The 19,229-nt window shown below is 39.4% G+C and overlaps 1 pseudogene across 1 annotated transcript; it reads right to left on the bottom strand.

Annotated features, from left to right (window-relative positions):
• Positions 1-16,238: 16,238 nt before the first annotated feature.
• Positions 16,239-16,759, bottom strand: LOC308255964 (peptidyl-prolyl cis-trans isomerase A-like; annotated as a pseudogene). The gene has a single exon. The product of its transcript is annotated as a peptidyl-prolyl cis-trans isomerase A-like (transcript).
• Between the last annotated feature and the right edge of the window lie 2,470 nt (positions 16,760-19,229).

The raw sequence follows: 19,229 nt of genomic DNA, 5'->3' as shown, positions 1-19,229 counted from the left end.
AGCATCTATCTATATCACAGAAATGTTAAGTGTATACTTACCAAGACACTATAGGAGGCTTTTTAATTAAAAAATACCAATTCTATAATGTTATTAAAACATTAAAATACAATAAGAACTCTACAATTACTTTAAAAAAAAACCCAGGGTAAAGATAATTATTGTAAATGAGAATATGTAACTTGAACTCCATGGTAGTTGAAGGCAATAAAATGGAAATAATGGGTTGCATAGCCTCATTTTTAATAAAAAGAAAGCATATATTTTATTGTGTCCAGTGCAAAGCCCATAGATTTAGTGAAACAATTCTATTAAATTTGTGGACTGTTAATAGTAAAACTGATTTAAGTATTTTTATGATTTGTTATATCACATTTTATTTCTGAAACTTTACAACAAAAATAGAGAATTATTGGAAATATTCACTTTCATATAGTTTGCAATCAGTTCTTTCAATCATACCTATGAAGTCCTTTCTATGTTGTAGGTCTGGTTTCAAATTCCTCTAGTTTTATACTTGGAACAGAGATATATATGAAAAAGATATTTTTTGCTATATTTCTGCTTCTACTGGTAACTTCTCTGTGTACCTGTGCCTCAGAGGTGTTTTTCCCCACTCTTTTATACTCATTGTGTGACAAACAACAATTACTCACTGCCCCTTGTTTGCAAATTTGATGGGAAAGGTAAGTTTATTTTTTATTGTTCTAGTCTAACATCAAGGTCATGTGGCTCAGATGTGCTTGGTATTATATGGTGCAGCTTTTTTGATTGTCCTGTTTTTCCTCCCCATGAGAACCAAGCTCTGTCTTATACATTTGGTGATTCTTGTGTGAGAGAACATGCCCTGCCCCACCGTTCATGGTGGGAGCCCTAGAATGCTATGAGTATAGCATAAGCATGGACTCGGCATTCTCTGTCTTTTCCTCTGGTGGCAGATGCTGTTGGATTTGTTGTGGTTTTTTTTTTTTATTTTTCTCCCAGCCATACTGGGTCTTCACCTCTGCCCCAGGAATGGATGACAGGCTCACTGACCCTCCCCAGTGGTACAAATATCTTGTTATGTTAGGGAGCAGGTGTGGTGGGGTGTTGTGACTGGCCCTTGATGACGCCTCTGTTGCTCTGCCATAGATGACCCAGCGTCCACGCCCCATCTCCCGTGGAGTGAACCTGTCTTTCCAACTAATTGGTTGTATTGCAACCTCAGTGCTCTAATGGATTTAAAAAAAAAATATTATCTTGTAGTTTATCTATCTTTTCTTTTTAAGTCAAGTTAGAAGCAACTTGTTTTCCAGATCTCAGTTTTCTATTTTATTTTGTATTTTTTTGTATTTGTTTTTAGTTAATCTTGAAAGCCATCAATGACAAGTCAACTGCAGGATTTAGGCAACCATGCATTGTAACAGCTGTGTAGGAAATACACCAAAATACATTATAAACAGGTCAAGACTTATCCAAAGAATACTAGTAGAGTGGTGGTCCACAGAAACTCAATGGAGGGGGTGGAGTGGAAAGCTGCTGTTGAACAGGTATAAACTGAGTAAGTTCTAGAAACCCACCATACAACATAGTTCCTATAACTAATAATACTGTATTTTGTGTTAAAAAATGTGTTAAGAGAATATATCTTATGTTAAGTGTTCTTACCATGATTAAAATAAAGGGGAAAAATACACAGACTTCTAAGGTTATACAATTAGCTATTTTCCACAAAATTCTTCTCAGTGTCTGTTCTAAATACTTTTTGTGAATGGGTTAACCTTTTACCAGAAAATCATTGTGCTTTTTAAATAAATGTTCATGTTTTTAAGCTAACGCATGTTGTCCAATAAGCAATGGGAGATATCATCCAGAGATCAAAATGTTCAACTTTTGAGAAGTACTGGTCCATATTTCCCATGACCCTCTCATGTAATGAGCAACATAATCATTTGAGGTTAGTTTTTATTTGGCCTCCCAAATGCCAATGAAGAAACTGGGGCAAAGGGAAGTTAAATATCATGTCTCCGGGCACGGTGCCAGACAGAGTGCAAGCTGGATTCAGAGTTGGGATTTGTGCTTATCCATGTCCTAACCATGATCCCAAGACAATCTAAGTAAACTAAGGACCATAATACTCTCATCATCTTTCCCATTTACTTTTACTTAAGAAATGCAAAGGGGTTGAAAATAGATTTCTGCAGCTGAAGTTGCCAATTAACTACTAAGAAAAGGAAATCCTAAGAGCCTATGATGAGACTTAAAACTCAAAGCTGATGCTGTTACCTGATGGATGTTTAAGTTTTTGGTAATTTTAAAGTCTAAATTTACAAACTTCATACTGAGAATCTCATCTCTGGCTTTACAAAGTATGTGTGTGTGTTTATTATTTTATGTGTGTGTGTGTGTGTGTGTTTATTAGTTTATTAATCCTGATTCCTAATATGGGGTTTAGGAAATACAGAAGTAATTGCTTCAATGTAAGAGTAGACATCAACTGTGTAACAAGGAAAGAAAATCATTTTTCAGCTAATAGTTTCTCACTGTAATAGCCTGAGAACAAAATATTGAAAGGAAGGGAGGTTTATTAATGTGAAGGAAAGGCATTATAACTGTGACTGAAGCTAAGTTAAGAAGTACATAGGCTAATTGCTGGAGACAATGTATAGATTCACACCAAAACAGCTAGAAAGTTTGAAATATATACTTATTTTAGAAGTTTGATTTGAATTGCTACATCATGAAAATGGAATGAAAAGAATTTAATGTAAATATATACATAAAACACAACTGTATTAAACATATCCTTTTTAGCAAAAGTAGGCAAACGTTTATGTCTTAAAGGTCCACAGAGTTTGTTTATATATGAGTAGCCACAAGAAGTCAAGTGAGAAGGCTAATGGATGAGACATTTGAAAAATGGGCACATAAGTCATGTTGCCTAAATAAAGTATTTTAGAAGAGAAAGAGGCACTCACAAAATCAGCAAATGCTATGAAATTCACGTTCTTCCCCTCAAATTTGAGTATATGTTCATTCACTGGAGAAGTTTATAATTTTATGTGGGCTTTTTATTGTTTGATATTATCTTCCTATGATTTCAAAAGAGGAGTAAGCTATTTATAACTTTAGCTTATATGTATTTTATAAGAAGTGAATGGTGTTAATTTAGATTAATGTAATTGGGAGCCAAGTAAAAGAGAAAAATCTAAAAAAAATACTTAAAAAGAAAACAGTTCAATTCATTTGCCACTGCTAAGAGAAAGGTAAGCATTTTAGAACAAAGCTCATTTTCTTTCCTAGTCTTCTCCTACATGACATCTATGTATGTTTTAGTGTAACCATCTGTTTTAGGACCCATTTGAGTCCACATGACACCTATTACTTAGATTTATAAGACAGGTAATATTTAGCCAAATTAGTAATCAGAATGCCTGAATGTTTTAACATCATTTATAATTAACTGCTGGGTGTAATAACAAATAGGAACAGCAGCTGCAACAAAACTCCAATTAGGCTGTCAAAGTGGGAATAATTCTGATTTATGGAAGGCCCCAAACTCATCTCCATGCCATGGAATCACAGCTCAGGAACACTTCGCCAGGCCACTGTGCACGAACATCCCAGAAATTCAGCACAGGTAGATAAAATTTCCCCAAATGATCCTCTTTCCAGATCAGCCTCCATAATTCTTGGAGTTTCAGGAGGACATCTCCACCTGGAGTTGTATTCATCCCTAGATTCAGCCAGAATTTATAACGCTTACTGTATTCAATCACTGTGATTTGGAAACTCTTCCAGTTCTCTTGGTTCCCAAACCCTAGTATTTCTAGATCATTAAACAATTATTGATAAAAATCCTGTCCTTAAAAAAAAAGCAAAATAGAAAGGTACATGTACTATTGACAGTACCATACAGCTAAAGATTTCCTTCCACCGAGAAGGAAAATGAAACCTGAACATGAAGGTATTTCCCTGTGACATTTTTGGAACTAGTAGCCAAGCTAGGATGCTTTTTACTATACTACCGTACATTGGCTTTTAAGACATAGCTCCCTGCTTTTCAAAACAATAAATCTATGAATATAAAAGTCAAACTGTATATATAAAAATGGCAAGTTCTTTCCATATTGCAAATAATAAAATCTCAGAGAGGGTGGGAAGAGATTAACCAAAGAACTTATATGCATAACCCATGGACACAGACAATAGTGCCATAAAGGTAGTGTGGGAGGTTATTAGCTGAGGGATGGAGGGAAAAGGGGGACATGTGTAATACTTTGAACAATAAAGATAAATTTAAAAAATCATCCCACTGGCTTAGCTTAATGGTTGAGCATTGACCTATGAACCAGGAGGTCATGGTTTGATTCCCAGTCAGGGCACATGCCAGGTTTGTGGGCTGGAACACCAGTGAGGGGGGCATGCAGAATATAGCAGATCAATGAGTCTCTCTCATCATTGATGTTTCTATCTCTCTCTCCCTCTTCCTTCCTCTCTGAAATCAATAAAATATACTTAAATTTTTTTCAATCCCTAGTACTATCAGTACTAGTAATTAAAATTTATTTTGCATTAATTTTCACACGACATTTTAATAAGCATTTAATGCATCATTTAATTCTGATGACAACCTTTTAGGGTGGTATTCTTATGTCACTTTCCTGCAGGAGTAACAGATAATTGCAGTTATTAAAAACTGGTCTATATTCTGGGTCTGAAATTGGAAAGACAAATTCAGGTCCTTTGAAGAAATATCAGCCATGAATTAAAACATACTTTCTTTTCAAATTGCCTTGGAATGGGCTGTTTTTGAGGTCCTGTGAGGGAAAATCCATTGGCTAAAAGGTGGTAGTTACAGTGTGAGTTTTTACTGACCAGTCTATTTTCCTGTCACCTTCTTATTCACTTGGTGGTATACTACTTATACTACTTGGTTCTGATAAAGCTGTCAATCATAGCAACAGATGTTAGTATGACTGTTGAATAAAAGTGACAAAGACCAACTTAAGCCATTAAATAAAAGTATAATTTATTAATTTACATTAAAAGAAAACTCCCAGGGTAACAAGGCTTTTAGGTATAGGTGTATTGGAATTTAAAAAATACAATGAAGAAAAGTTACTTCTATTTTTCAATTGTCTTCACTTCCATTTTATTCTAAATGTTATTTCATTATTAATCTGTGACAAAATGATTGCAAGAGATAAACTTTGTAACAACCAGATTCATGTCTAGTGGATAGAAAACACTTTTCTGCTCTCAGAAGTTGCATTAGGACTATGTGACTCATGGTTTTGCCTGAACTGTGCTAGACTATTTAGAGTGGTCAAGAATATGGAATCCAGAGAATAATTAGATCAATCAGGATTAACTCCTGGAATCTCCATTGTGTGCATCATATCCAGTCCACACTGCCTGAAAGTGAGTGGAGTGATATCTCAAAGTAAATGGGGAGAGATATTATTTTACTATAATAATTTCATGTGCCCTGGAGGAATCATTATAACACATATTGAATAGGAGTAGGCATTGATATAAGAACTTCACATAAAATTATTTACCTATTACAACACTATCAGTTGTTTTATTATTTCTCCGCTTTTACAAGTAAGGATGTTCAGACACAGGAAACATAAGAAGTATACTCAAGATGAAATGTCTAATATAAGCTAGAACTGGGCTTAAAAGCAAATGTGTGTTTTAAAACTTTATGGTTAAGCACAGTGGTCCACTGCCTTTCTACAATGGACACATATTCTCAGTAAATAAAAGATGCAGCAAACTAACTCACTAAATAAAAAATAACTAAGTAAATAATAAACACAGGAAACCAGTGAATACATAAGATATTTTCACAGTATAAGTAATATTAGATAAGTAATCTACATCATATCTGCAAAGAAAATTATGCTTAACATATAAGTTTCAGGAAAAAATAATATCAATATAGATCCTACAGACTTCAAAAAGATACATAAATGCAGCAACTTTAAGTCAATAGGAAAGAAGGAAAGTTTCTGATGATTTCTGCTTTTAGTCACATTATAGAAGATATCCTAACAAATAGAGTGAGAAAAAAAGATATAAATACACATATAAAGATTTTTAAAAGCACATAGAATTGTCATTTTTAGATGACATAATTTTGTGAGTAAAGAGTAATATTAGATAAATAATTATAATTACTAGGTTTATTTACCCATCCTTTCAAATATAAATATACATAAAAATATGTCTACATAAAAAATGGAAAAATAAATAATGAATTCCCTAGTTAAAACTATAAATAACATAGCAATCTGTTTTAAAAATATAAAACACTAAAATAAATATTACAATGATTTCCAACATTAGAGAGGTAAAATAATGTGTGTGTGTGTGTGTGTGTGTGTGCATGCACATGTATTCTCCTTAATCAAAAGCCCATCTTGTTTTTTCAGGAGGAACATAACAAACTGGCTGTAAAATATATGTAAACATGAAAAAGAATTAAAAGTTATGGAACCAGAAAATCTTGAAAAAGAAAGTGACATAGAATGTCCTCTATGAGATAGTAATTTATGGTAAAGCTATAGAACTTAATATAATGTGATACTGACACAGTTTAGCCCAATGAAACAGAACAGTGAGTACAGAAATGTGTCTTAGGACAAGGCCTGACAGCACAGTGGGGAATATGTAGTCTCTTTTACAAAGGTGTAGTTCAATTGGTTATACATGTGGATAAATAAATAAATCGTGACTCCTACCTCAGATCTTACAAACTAATTGCAGGTGGATTGTAAGTTTAATGAGAAGGTAAAATAATAAATATTTTAGAAGATCATTAGGAAAATGTCTTCTTGCCTTATATCCCATTTAGTTTATTTTGATAACTAGAGGCCCAGTGCACAAATTCGTGCACAGGTGGGGTCTGGCTGGCCTAGCCCCAATCAGGGCAGATCGGGGCCCGGCCTATCAGGAGGAGGAGATGGCAGGAGGTTGGCTGGCAAGCCCGCCCCAATCAGGGCCCGATCAGGGCTTGGCTGGCTGAGGGGAGGGGCTGCAGGAGGTTGGCCAGCCGGCCCCACCCCCTATTGGGGTTGTGGGAGAAATTGGGGTGGGGCCGGCCAGGGGTAGGGGTTGCGGACCAATCGAGGTTTTGGGGGCCAATCAGGGATGGGGCTGATTGGGGGAAGGGGTTGCAGGAGGTTGGCCGGCCTGCCCCACCCCCTATTGGGGTGTGGGGAAAATCAGGGGCTGGGCCGGTTGGAAGGGCCACAGGGGTTTGGCCAGCCACCCTGCCCTGGGTAGGGGTGGGAGAGGCCAATCAGGGGTGGGGATGGCTAGGGGTAGGAACCCTGGGAGGTTGGCTGCCAGCCCCACCCCCCAATTTGGCCGGTTCACTGGCCACAGTGGGCATCATAGCGACCGGTCATTATGGTCATTACAGCATTCTGTTTGCTGGCTTTTTATATATATAGATATTTTGCAATTTGCTTACTCTGCTACTCACTGGAAAACTTTGAAGGCGCTATCTTCAATTTCACTGTCTTTTTTCTACTATATACTCAAATTTTCATGGCATTTCTCTAATGGAATTTTATTTTATTTATTTTATTTTGTAGCTTCAGAATTTCTATCTGGTTATTTTAGTAATTTCTGTAGCACAAGCCATGTATTGAGAAGGATTCTGAGGAAAACCTAATGATGGTCAAACATAGTGAATGGTAGAATCAACAAAAAAATTGACTGAGAACATGAGTGAATAAATGTCCCACTAATAATTCATTTTAAGAATTAGGACTTCAGTACACATGTCAACTATTCAATTTCTGGCCAGCACTTTACAGTTTTTGGAAGCAGGAGTAGAGGAGAGTGGTTTTTCATTTTATATTTTAAACCCAATGTGATCTTATCATACAAAAGGCATATAGAATTATATTCTAGAGAGAGAACAGCAGCAGACACAGAAATCAGACAGGGATCATTCTCAAGTATAGAGAAATAATATTGCAGCACATCTTATCAATTTCCATTAACTAGTAGAACTGATCCATCTCATGGGAAACACTCCAGGGCGTCCTTCAGCCTGGGATGAAAGGACTCTGAGGGTAGAGCCAACCCATATGGAAAATAGAGAGCAGCAGTATAGTAACTGCAGAGGTTTTGTAAAAAACTCAAAGTATTTGTGTTTATAACATTATGTTTTGTTGCCTGTTTATTAATAAGTATAAATTTGCATTAATAGGCTGCTAGCATATAAGCATGTACTATGTATAATTATAACAATACAAAGGAGGGTGATAGGACATATACTGGAGTAAGTTTCTGTAGAGTATTAAAATTAAGATAATTTTAATTCAATTTCAGTTGTGTTAACTTGAGATGAATGTTTAGTTTTGTAACAATTGGTAATGGAATGCATTGTCATGTATTATTTATATATATAAAAGCCTAAGAGACTGAATGACCGTTTGACCCGTCACTATGATGTACACTGACCACCAAGGGCAGACACTCAGTGCAGGAGCTGACCCCTGGTGGTCAGTGAGCTCCAACAGCAGGAGTGCCACTCAGCTGACTGAGGGGTGCCAGACCTCAGGCTCATGGCTGGTGTGCACAGCGGTGCCTGCAGGAGCAGTGAGGCCGGGATGAGCGGGAGTGGTGTGGTGCCCGGCCTGGGCTCCTTTCTGGCCACCTGCTGCTTCGAATTGCAAGAGGGCACAGGCCAGGCTGAGGGACCCCACTGGTGCACAAATTTGTGCACTGGGCTTCTAGTATGTTATATATTTATATATTATATATCTAAATATAATAGCATATATTATGTATTATATATTACATATTAGTGTGTCTATAAATATCCTATCTAATAAAAGAGTAATATGCAGATTGACCATCACTCCAACACACAAGATGGCTGCCCCCATGTGGTCAAAGATGGCTGCCCCCATGTGGACACAAGATGACCACCACAAGATGGCCAGCAGGGGAGGGCAGTTGGGATGGACCAGTCCTACAAGGGAGGGCAGTTGTGGGCGATCAGGCCAGCAGGGGAGGGCAGTTGAGAGGGACCAGGCCTGCAAGGGAGGGCAGTTGGGGGGGACCAGGCCTGTAGGGGAGGGAAGTTTGGGGGGACTCAGGCCTGCCGGAAAGGGCAGTTGAGGGGGGACCAAACTAGCAGGGGAGAGCAGTTAGGGGTGATGAGTCTGGCAGGGCAGGGCAGTTAGGGGTGACCAGGCTGGCAGGGGAGGGCAATTAAGGTGACCAGGCTGGCAGGGGAGGGTAGTTAGGGGCAATCAGGCTGGCAGGGGAGTGTTTAGGGGGTGATCAGGCTGGCAGGAAGAAGCAATTAGGGGCAATCAGGAAGGCAGGCAGGCGAACAGTTGGGAGCCAGCAGTCCTGGATTGTGAAAGGGATGTCCGACTGCCCATTTAGGCCAGATCCTACTGGGATTGGGCCTAAATGGGCAGTCAGACGTCCCTTGAGGGATCCCAGATTGGAGAGGGTGCAGGCTGGGCTGAGGGACACACACCCCCAGGCACGAATTTTGAGCACCGGCCCTCTAGTACATATATAACACCCTGTGTATGAGCAATAGAGCAATCCTATCTAATAAAGAGGGAATATGCTAATTGACCACCATGCCCTCACAAAGATGGCAATGCCCACAGCCAATAAGGAGGGAATATACTAATTGACTGCCACGCCCTCAAAGATGGTGGTGCCCACAGCCACAAGATGGCGGCACCCAGTCCCCTCAGCCCCACTGGGGCAGGAGGCGTGTGGCACGGCTGGGCCCTCCCCCAGGCGGGTTTGGCCACTCCATGCGCCTGCCTCTGGAGTCCCCCAATCCCATCAGCCCCCCAATCACCCAGGGCTGCCCAAGGCTCAGGTAACCAGGGCCAGCCAAGGCTTGCACTGCTGGCAGTGGCAGCAGCAGAGGTGTGATGGGGGCATTGCCTTCCCCTGATCACCAGGTTGCCTCCTACCCCTGAGGGCTCCTGGACAGCGAGAGGGGGCATGCCAAGCTGAGGGACCCCCCTCCTCCAGTGCATGAATTTTCATGCACCGGGCCTCTAGTCTATATGCACTGAGTGGCCAGATTATTATGATCTCTGAATGCATAATAATCTGGCCACTCAGTGTATATCCTATATAATAAAAAGCTAATATGCAAATTGTCCCCTCGACCAGGAGTTTGACCAGCAGCCATACCAGACAACCGCCCATGTCCCCTTCCCCTGGCCTGGCTGGCCAGACCCCACCCATGCACGAATTCATGCACCGAACCTCTAATATATATACTGAGTGGCCCTGGTGAGTAGCCGACAGCTGCTAGAGACCCTATCAGTGCACGAGTTTCATGCACTGGGCCTCTAGTTTAATCTATACTAATAAAAAGGTAATATGCTAATTAGATTGGATAGACTGGACGTCTTCCGGACATCCTTCTGAACAAAGCTGCAGCTACTGAGAGGGCCAAGGGCTGGCAGCCTCAGCAGCTGCAAGGGCCGAGAGCTGGCAGTGCGGGAGAGGTAGCAGCATGGGCTGGTCCAGTGCCATGGCCCCTACCGCAGAGGCAACGGGAGAGGGGGCTGCGCAGTCCCAATCCCAGTGCTGCCCCTTCCACAGAGGCAGCCACAGAGGCAGCAGCACAGGCCAGGTCCCAGCACCATGCCTCCGCAGAGGATGGACGGGTTGTGACCTGCTGTGCCTCAACCTCCCTAAGCCCCTCCCCCAGCCAGCTTGGTAACAGATCACACCCCACCTACCAGTGGGTGGGGGGCAGGGCCAGGACTAAGAAGTGAGCACCGAGGACTGGCAGCCACAGCAGCAGCTGCAAGGGCCAAGAAGGCCAGGGCTGCCGGCAGTGGCAGCAGCAACAGGGTGATGGGGGCGGTGACTTTCCCTGATCATCTGGGTCGCCTCCTGCAGAGGGTGGCCAGAGGCAGCAGCAGTGGTAGGGTGATGGGGCGGTGCCTTCCCCTGATCGGCCTGGTCGCCACCCGCAGAGGACATCCCCTGAGGGCTCCCGGATTGTGAGAGGGGTCAGACTGGGCTTTGGGACCCCCCTCCAGTGCATGAATTTTCGTGAACCAGGCCTCTAGTTATAATCTAATGTGGTAAATACCATGATAGATGTGTAAACAGAATGCTCTGTAAGTCCTGGGGTGAACCTAGATCATTGTGTAGGAGGTGATGGCTAACCAGAATTCTAGACAGATGTGGGAGGAGTATTCCAAAACTATGGGGAAGAATAAGCAATGACAGAGAAGAAAGATCTAACAAAAAAATGACATGCAGAGCAAAGCAGCTGGGAGCTCATTACACATACCCAGTAAAGTAAGGAGGAAGTATATATGAGTCTGGAGAGGAAAAAACACTGCAAAATTATTTTCAGAAAAATAATACTGTCATACTTTGATTGAAATGGAAAATTATTTTAATTATCCATTGCTGTGTAAGGAACCACCCTAGAACTCAGTGGCTTACCAATGTGTAGTTACCTTTCACAGCTGGAGGGTTGAATGGGCTGAGGTGGACAGTTCTGACTTGATGTTTCCCAAGAAACTGTCATCACAAAGCATCTGGGACAGAGTCAACTGATGGTCTAGACATGAGTCACATAGTATAACATCTGTCACATCTTCCTATTAAAGCCAAACCGGAATCAATTCAATGCTGGAAGGGACTGCATTCGAGTGTGGCTTCCACTGTGGGGTCATCACTGAGGAAAAACCTAAAGGATTTCAGTTGTGGTTTTTTAGAATAGTCTTATGTTAACACTCCCAAAGCAGTGTTCAGTTGATGCTATGGGTTGGATGAACTCTACTTTCTATCAGTGTTAAAATTCTCTTCTTTCAAAGGACACAGATGAATAGAAAAATAACTTTAATTCATTGTTTTAAATGCACTCACGTTGAGAGTATTCAATGTGTAATTAATCTGGAGAAATAACTTAGGAAGAACTCTCAAATAAATTCTTGGTATCTAACTTTTGGATAATTTTATTTTGAATTAAATTAAAAACTATTAGTGTAAAAGTCTCTGTAAAGGTCTACTTCCCTATTATATTTGAAATATACATATTCTTCTATTTTTAGAAAGACAACACAAGTAGGAATAAGGTAGTCTAATCAGAAAAACACATTTCATGACTAAAATAGTTTAGCTCTAAAATAGAAACAAATGGTTCTACTACTGAAATGAAACTCACATAAATGCTGCTACATTTTCCAGAAGTAGGTACCCATGCTCATCCTATGCTTCATTGAAAAAATTACAGATAGCCCTGGCTGGTGTGGCTCAGTTAGTTGGGTTTCATCCCATGCATCGAAAAGATTGCTGGTTTGATTCCCAGTCAGGGCACATGCCTGGGTTTTGGGCTTGATCCTCAAGCAGGGGTTGTGTGAGAGGCATCAGATTTATGTTTCACTCTCACATTGATGTTTCTCTCTCTGTAAGCCTCTCCCCTCCTTTATCTCTAAAAAAAATTAAAAATTAAAATTATACAGGCTCAATATGCTTTTATATATGCATACAAATATAATGTGTATACATATATTTTACATATAAATATGTGTATACTTATGTATATACTAGAGACCCGGTGCACGAATTCATGCATGGGTGGGGTCCTTCGGCCTGGCGGGTGATCAGGGCCAATCAGAGCCATCTCGCTCAGGGCTGGCCAGCTGGGAAGGAACTGCAGGAGGGCTCCAGGATGTGTCTGGCCCTCTTGCCCAGTGCTGATCAGCCAGACCCCAGCAACAAGCTAACCTAACAGTCAGAGCATCTGCCCCCTGGTGGTCAGTGCACGTCATAGTGACTGGTCAAGCGGTGGACCGATCAGTAGGACACTTAGCATATTACACTTTTATTATATAGGATGATATAGATGTTATATATATATTTTTATTTGTACATATATATTTCTAATGAAGCATTGGGTGAGCAGGGAAACACTGAGGAATATAGCGGCATTTATGTGAGTAAAGTAGTATTTATTCTGGGCTGGGATATGATGGGGAAATTAACAGCTAGACCAAAGGACACCAGCAGAAGGACATTTGGAAAGGGAAGCAAAGGTAAAAGCCTGAGCTGTAACACTGCAGCCTGACTGAGGAGAGGAGAGAGGTGAGTGTGGCTGGAGCACCAGGGGAAGGAGGGAGGTGTTGTACAGACCCCTCACGCGGCTACCAGAAGTTCACCATGAGCTGCTCTTACAATGGATTCCTCAGACATTGTATGATGCTCCTGTTTTTTCTAATTAGGATGTGAGCTTCCACATGTTTCTTCTCATTATTTAGACAGATTCAAGATTGGACATAAAGCTGGGATAGAAAAGCAGATGATAAGCAATTTTTTTAGGGAGTAAATTTTATTTTTTTAGCATCAGATTATTAGTTGTTCTGTTCAAGAAATTGAGATGCCCAGTTGGATCAGGAATGACTGAATGAGTGAGTGAGTGTGTGTGTGTGTGTGTGTGTGTGTGTGTGTGTGTGTTTGTGTGTGTTTGGGGGGACTAAATCACTGTGCGTAGCAATTAAGAAAACCTTTGGTGTTTCTCAGGGCAGCCTGTGGTAGAGAGGTGAGGAGGTGAGGAGAAGGGGAAGGGGAAATGACAGCAAGTTAAAAGTTTAAGGGCAAAATGGTACAAGGATTTTGGGAAAAGACACCTCACTCTCCAGGATTAAAGTAACTCAGCTTCAATGCTTCCTGCTCTTTTCCTCCTTTGAATCAGAAACAATGAGCCTCATGCATCTAACTGTTTAGTTTTTTGAGCTAAGAATGCATCTGACGTATTTTTCAGTATTATTTGCAAGCATAACAGTTAACAGATATAAAATTCAGCAGACAGGAAAGCTGAGACAGAAGTGATGAGAAAACAGATAAAATTCACACCAGCCCCATGTCTTCCTCCCAGTTGTCCCTAGAGGTATTGTGACAGATAAAAATGGGTTTACCAGGGAAAGATAAATGGTATTCCGGCCAATCTTATTTTAGTTTTATCAGGCAAGGTGATGCCAGCAAAGCAAAAATGCTTGAATAAAGCTGGGCAGTTGAGTTCTGGATACAAAAAATTATGTCTGTACACCAATTGAATTTTACTTTTGTAGAAACCAAATTGAGTTTGTCAGTTACTTATAAGTTAAAGTCATTCAGTAAATTTGTCTTTAGGAACCCAAATGACTTTTTTGATGTACTAACTAATGCTCTGCCACCTATATGGATAACAGTTATATAATAAATGCAATACATTCATTATACATACATGCATATATATATATATATATATATATATATATATATGTATATATATATATATATATATATTTACAGTTGAAGCTTAATTTGTCTACGCATTGAGATAAATCTGCTTATAATTTTCTCTTGACATCCTACTGAGAGTGTTGGACAGAGTTTGTCATTCTTGCCATGTCCTTGGGAAATGGCGTTTCATAGAGAATTTCAGCGGCATATTTGGGACAGTCAAGCTTGTCCTTTGGTGATGAGTATAGGTTCTGCTCCCTAAAGGCAGAGAATAACACATCTTTGCCTTTTTCTTACTCTGAAGCATTTCAAGTTCAATAGCCATGAGAATATATCCACATTTAGCAGGTGGGTACACTCAGTTCCTTTCTCAAAAATCCTGTAGCTACAACCCTCCGCCTAAGCGAATGGTGGTATTATGTCATGTCGGAGCTCTACAAAGGGCGGCGCAGCTGGGACTCCTCACAGAGCCAGGCACCTGCACTCCCTACTTTTGTTCTTCTCGTAATTTGCTCGCATGTGTTCAGTGAGAATAATGCACTATGTCACAGGAGGCAGGGTTGGCCTAAAAAAATCTCATTAACCAGCACTTGAATTCATAACTAGTGTGCCTGTGGCATAGCACATTTTAAATTGTGTGATTACATTTTCGATTCCACTTAAATTAAATGGAGAACATATTCTCTTTTTTCCCCCAAAAGAGAATAGAAGAAGATGGATTTATTTTGTTGTAATAATGTCAAGGAAACTGTGTGGTGGATTAAATATTTTGATTTTCTAGACTGTCCTTTAAATGTTTATTTCCCTTTTTGTTGAATAGACTCACATTCCTAGTGGAAGGACAAGAAGCCTGAGTTTGAATGTGTAACTACCTCAGTGCTTCCTACTATGGAAATCATCCATCAGAAAATTTGGGGCTTGCTTCAGGAGGGTTGGAGGGTACAATCCCAAATATATGAAGGTAGTTTTTGCATTGTGATCAATTACAATGCAGAATGTCACATCTTTATCATCCTTAGAATATTATTGTTGACAATGCTTCACTATGAAAATGGCTATAAAAGTTTGGATGTGGCCTGGCCGGTGTGGCTTGGTGGTTGAGCATTGACCTGTGAACCAGAAGGTCATAGTTCGATTCCTGGTCAAGGCACATGCCCAGATTGCAGGTTCTATCCCCAGTGTGGGGCGTGCAGGAGGCAGCCAATCAATTATTATCTCTCATCATTGATGTTTCTGTCTCTCTTTTCCTCTCCCTTCCCTTCTGAAATCAATAAAAATATATTTTAAAAATTTGGATGTGAAAAATTGCCTGCAATTTTTTTGACATCTTGCCTACAAAAAAAAAAAAATGCATTACTTGACATGAAGGTGAAAGTATGTTTACTTCTTGTGTAGAGGTGCTTAACATATTTTCACACTAACACACAATTATTTTATTGTTTTTAATAACACATTTCAACATGTATTTTTGATGCTAGGATTATGTCTTTTATTTTCTTATTTTACATTCATTTACTCAGCTCTAATGTTGCTATAGATAGGCTCACTGACATTCACTAAGACTTATAAACAGCATTTTTGTAAAAGCACCTCCATCTTACCATGTTATTTTGAGTGGTGTAATATCTTCAAGAAAATTATCATGACCATGAACTCTTTTGTGTTATAGTATTCATTAAATGTGAATATTTTAGAATATATTTATTATAAAAATGAGAGAAACTGAACCATAATCATCAACTGAATATGTTGTTTTCCAAATTTTTAATATTCAGCATATTTTTTTGACAGACAACTGTTTAGTTTTTATTTCATAATCATAAACTTAACGCTGCAATCCAGCTAGACTGGGAAGGGGTAAGGAAATTATGGAACCCAATAAACTGGCAAGAGCACAAAGATTAGAGAACATTTCAAGCAAATCGGGGTGAAGGGGTGCTCTCCTGAGCTACAGAAGGAACGGTCTGGTGGTTAAGATAAAACACAAGTCAGATTTATTAGAGTTGTCCACAGTCAGCAGTGGTGATCTTCTTGATGGTCTTGCCATTCCTGGACCCAAAGCGCGCCATGGCTGTCACAATATCTATGCCTTCGTTCACCTGCCCGAAGACCACATGTTTGCCAGCCAGCCACTCAGGCTTGGCAGTGCAGATGAAAATGTGGGAACTGTTTGTGTTAGGTCCAGCATTTGTCATGGACAAGATGCCAGGACCTGTATGTTTCAGGACGAAGTTCTCATCCTCAAATTTCTCCCTGGACTTGCCGCCTGTGCCATTATGGCGTGTGAAGTCACCGCCCTGACACATAAATCCCGGAATAATTCTGTGAAAACAGGAACCTTTGTAACCAAATCCTTTCTCCCCTACTAACCTACTGATTGGAGCGTCTGCCCCCTGGTGGTAAGAGCACGGAAGTTTTCTGCTGTCTTTGGAACTTTGTCTGCAAACAGCTTGAAGGAGATGCGGCCTATGGCCTCGCCCTCGAAGGCGATGTCCAAGAACACGATGGGGTTCACCATGGCTGGTCACGGTGGTTTCGGGGTGGCAGCGCCTGCAAAGCCTCAACATAGTTTTTAAAATAATATAAAATTATTGAAATGTTGAGCAGTCGTCTTAAAATATGTTGTCAATTCCCTATGTCTGCTATATTTCATGGAATTGGCTTTATCCTTTCCTTGAACATTGAAGTAGAAATCAAAATTTGATAACATCATTGTCCTCTTGAAAAGCAGAAATACTTTAAAATATTCCATAAGAATTGACACCATTTGGAATTATAAAATTGTAGTTTATGCTTAGAAAAAATCTTAAGGATTCACCTAGTGTATGTATGCGTGTATGCATATATGTGTGTATGTAGGTATGTGTGTATGTGCATATGTATATAGCCCTTAAAGTAGCATGAGAAACAGAGATGAGAAAAAAAGCAGATGAATTTAAGCATCCTCTAATCACACCCTCTTGTCAAATTACAAGGCTTCTATTGCAATCTGACATGTCTATACATCAGCTATGGACCTATAGTTGCTCTTTTTACAAATTAAGAAGCTATGTTCTCAATTTTGTGCATCTATATAAGCAATTTATCTTTAAAAAAACAATAGAATTTTATATATCAGTCAGATTCACAAAGCATCCAATGGTTTTCTAATACCAATTTTATTTTCTGCACTAATACATCATGATGATAAGATAAAAATATCAAATGGCCATCAGTGATAAACATTATAGAGCTTTTGAAAATGCAGTAAATTGCCCTGCTGTCAGAGCACACAAAGTTAGGCAATGATAGAGCATTCACATAGATGCCATATGGTCACTGGAAGAGAGACAAGGACTGATGCAGTAGGATCAGAAAGAACATGCATTCTGAAAGAACAAACTGAAATAGTGTGGGATGTTCAGGAATTATTTCAATTAATCTTATTATATAAGTTAACCCTTAAATATGCTGGCCTAGAAGATTTTAAGTTATATATAAGATAATTATAATACAGTAAAAAAATTGTTACAATAAAAACATCAACAGCACCAATGTTAGTTGTACACTTGCAAAAATACAAACATCAATCACAATTTTGAATTGTGATCTAAAAATGCAACAGCTATTTAAGGTAACAATTGTAATAACTTAGGCTATATACAGTTTTCAATACCTATGAAACAAGTTTTTGTTCTACCTACAGTAAACAAAAGTCAACTAGAAATTTTGTCACCAAAAGTGATTGATTTGGCAGAAAGATAATTGCAAACTGGTACGTACAGCCACAGGCACACCCTGACACAGAAACAGGGAGTCGCTTTTCACTGAGGAAAGACAAGGGGCTGCTCCAACCAGACAACTCTGTTGTAAACCTAGTTTTTCCTGTGGGGCTTTTCCAGAGACACAGCGTGTGTGAACCCCTCCCACCAGCCCTCCTGATTCCTAAGTTGAGGTCTCTGTCATAAATTCTGACAGTTCTTAACTATACATGTATGTCGATTGGATTCTGTTGGTTGATTGTGTCATTCAAGTGTTCTATACCTTTCTGGTTTAGAGAAAGGTTGTGGAAGTTCCAACATTTGTAATTGTGGAAGTCCTGTTTCTCCTTTTAGCTCTTTCAGTGTTTACAGCACCTACTATGAAGCTCTATTGTTTGATATGTACACATTTGGGGTCATTATTTTGTCATTAGTCAATGCCCCTCTTTATTTCTAGTAATATTCCTTGCTCTAAATCTATGTTAATGGCTTTTAATATAGTCGCTCCAGTTTTATTGTTGTTGTTTTTTAATAGCTGTATGCATGATATTTCTTTTTTCCCCATTTTTCTGTCAATCTCCATGTTGTTGTATTTGAAGTGAGTCCCTTCCAGACAGCATGTAATTGAATCATAGACTGTTTAATCCACTCTGCTAATTTCTGACATAGAATAGACTGATGTCCAAGATGACAAAGTGTGCCAGACATATTTTCATTTTAAGCATCAATCATGTGACTTAGTAAGTTTTCATCTTACTAAATCCCAGCCCTCAGCCTACAAGGCAATGCTGAGTAGGTCAGAAAGGAGATGCTTTGCCGACCCACCTTCACAAAACTATGAGAAACTAGAAGTGAGTAAAGTTGATTTAAGCCACTAAGTATGGAAGTGGGAGAGCAGGGTTTAATATGTTTATTCAGCAGCAGATAATTTGTTTTGCTACATGAAAAAAACATGGAAGAATTTCACTAGCAAAATTTTGAAGAAAAGAAACCAGACACTGAATTATGCATTCAATGTGATTCCATATATATCAATTTTAGAAAAAATAAAACTCACCAATAATGATAAATGTTAAAATAGTGGTTAACTTAAATGCTATAATAAAGAAAGAGGCATGATCACGGTTTTTAAGAAATCTTATATAATAAAAGCCTAATATACTAAGTGTCCAGTTGACCAGTTGGCCATTCAACCAATCAAAGCATAATATGCTAATGATGTGCTAAGGCCGCTCAACGGCTCACTAT

This window comes from Plecotus auritus (assembly GCF_963455305.1).
Source record: "Plecotus auritus genome assembly, chromosome: 8".
Lineage (NCBI taxonomy): Eukaryota > Metazoa > Chordata > Mammalia > Chiroptera > Vespertilionidae > Plecotus > Plecotus auritus.
Note: the sequence above shows the minus strand (reverse complement) of the source record. Positions and strands in the feature narration are given on the sequence as shown.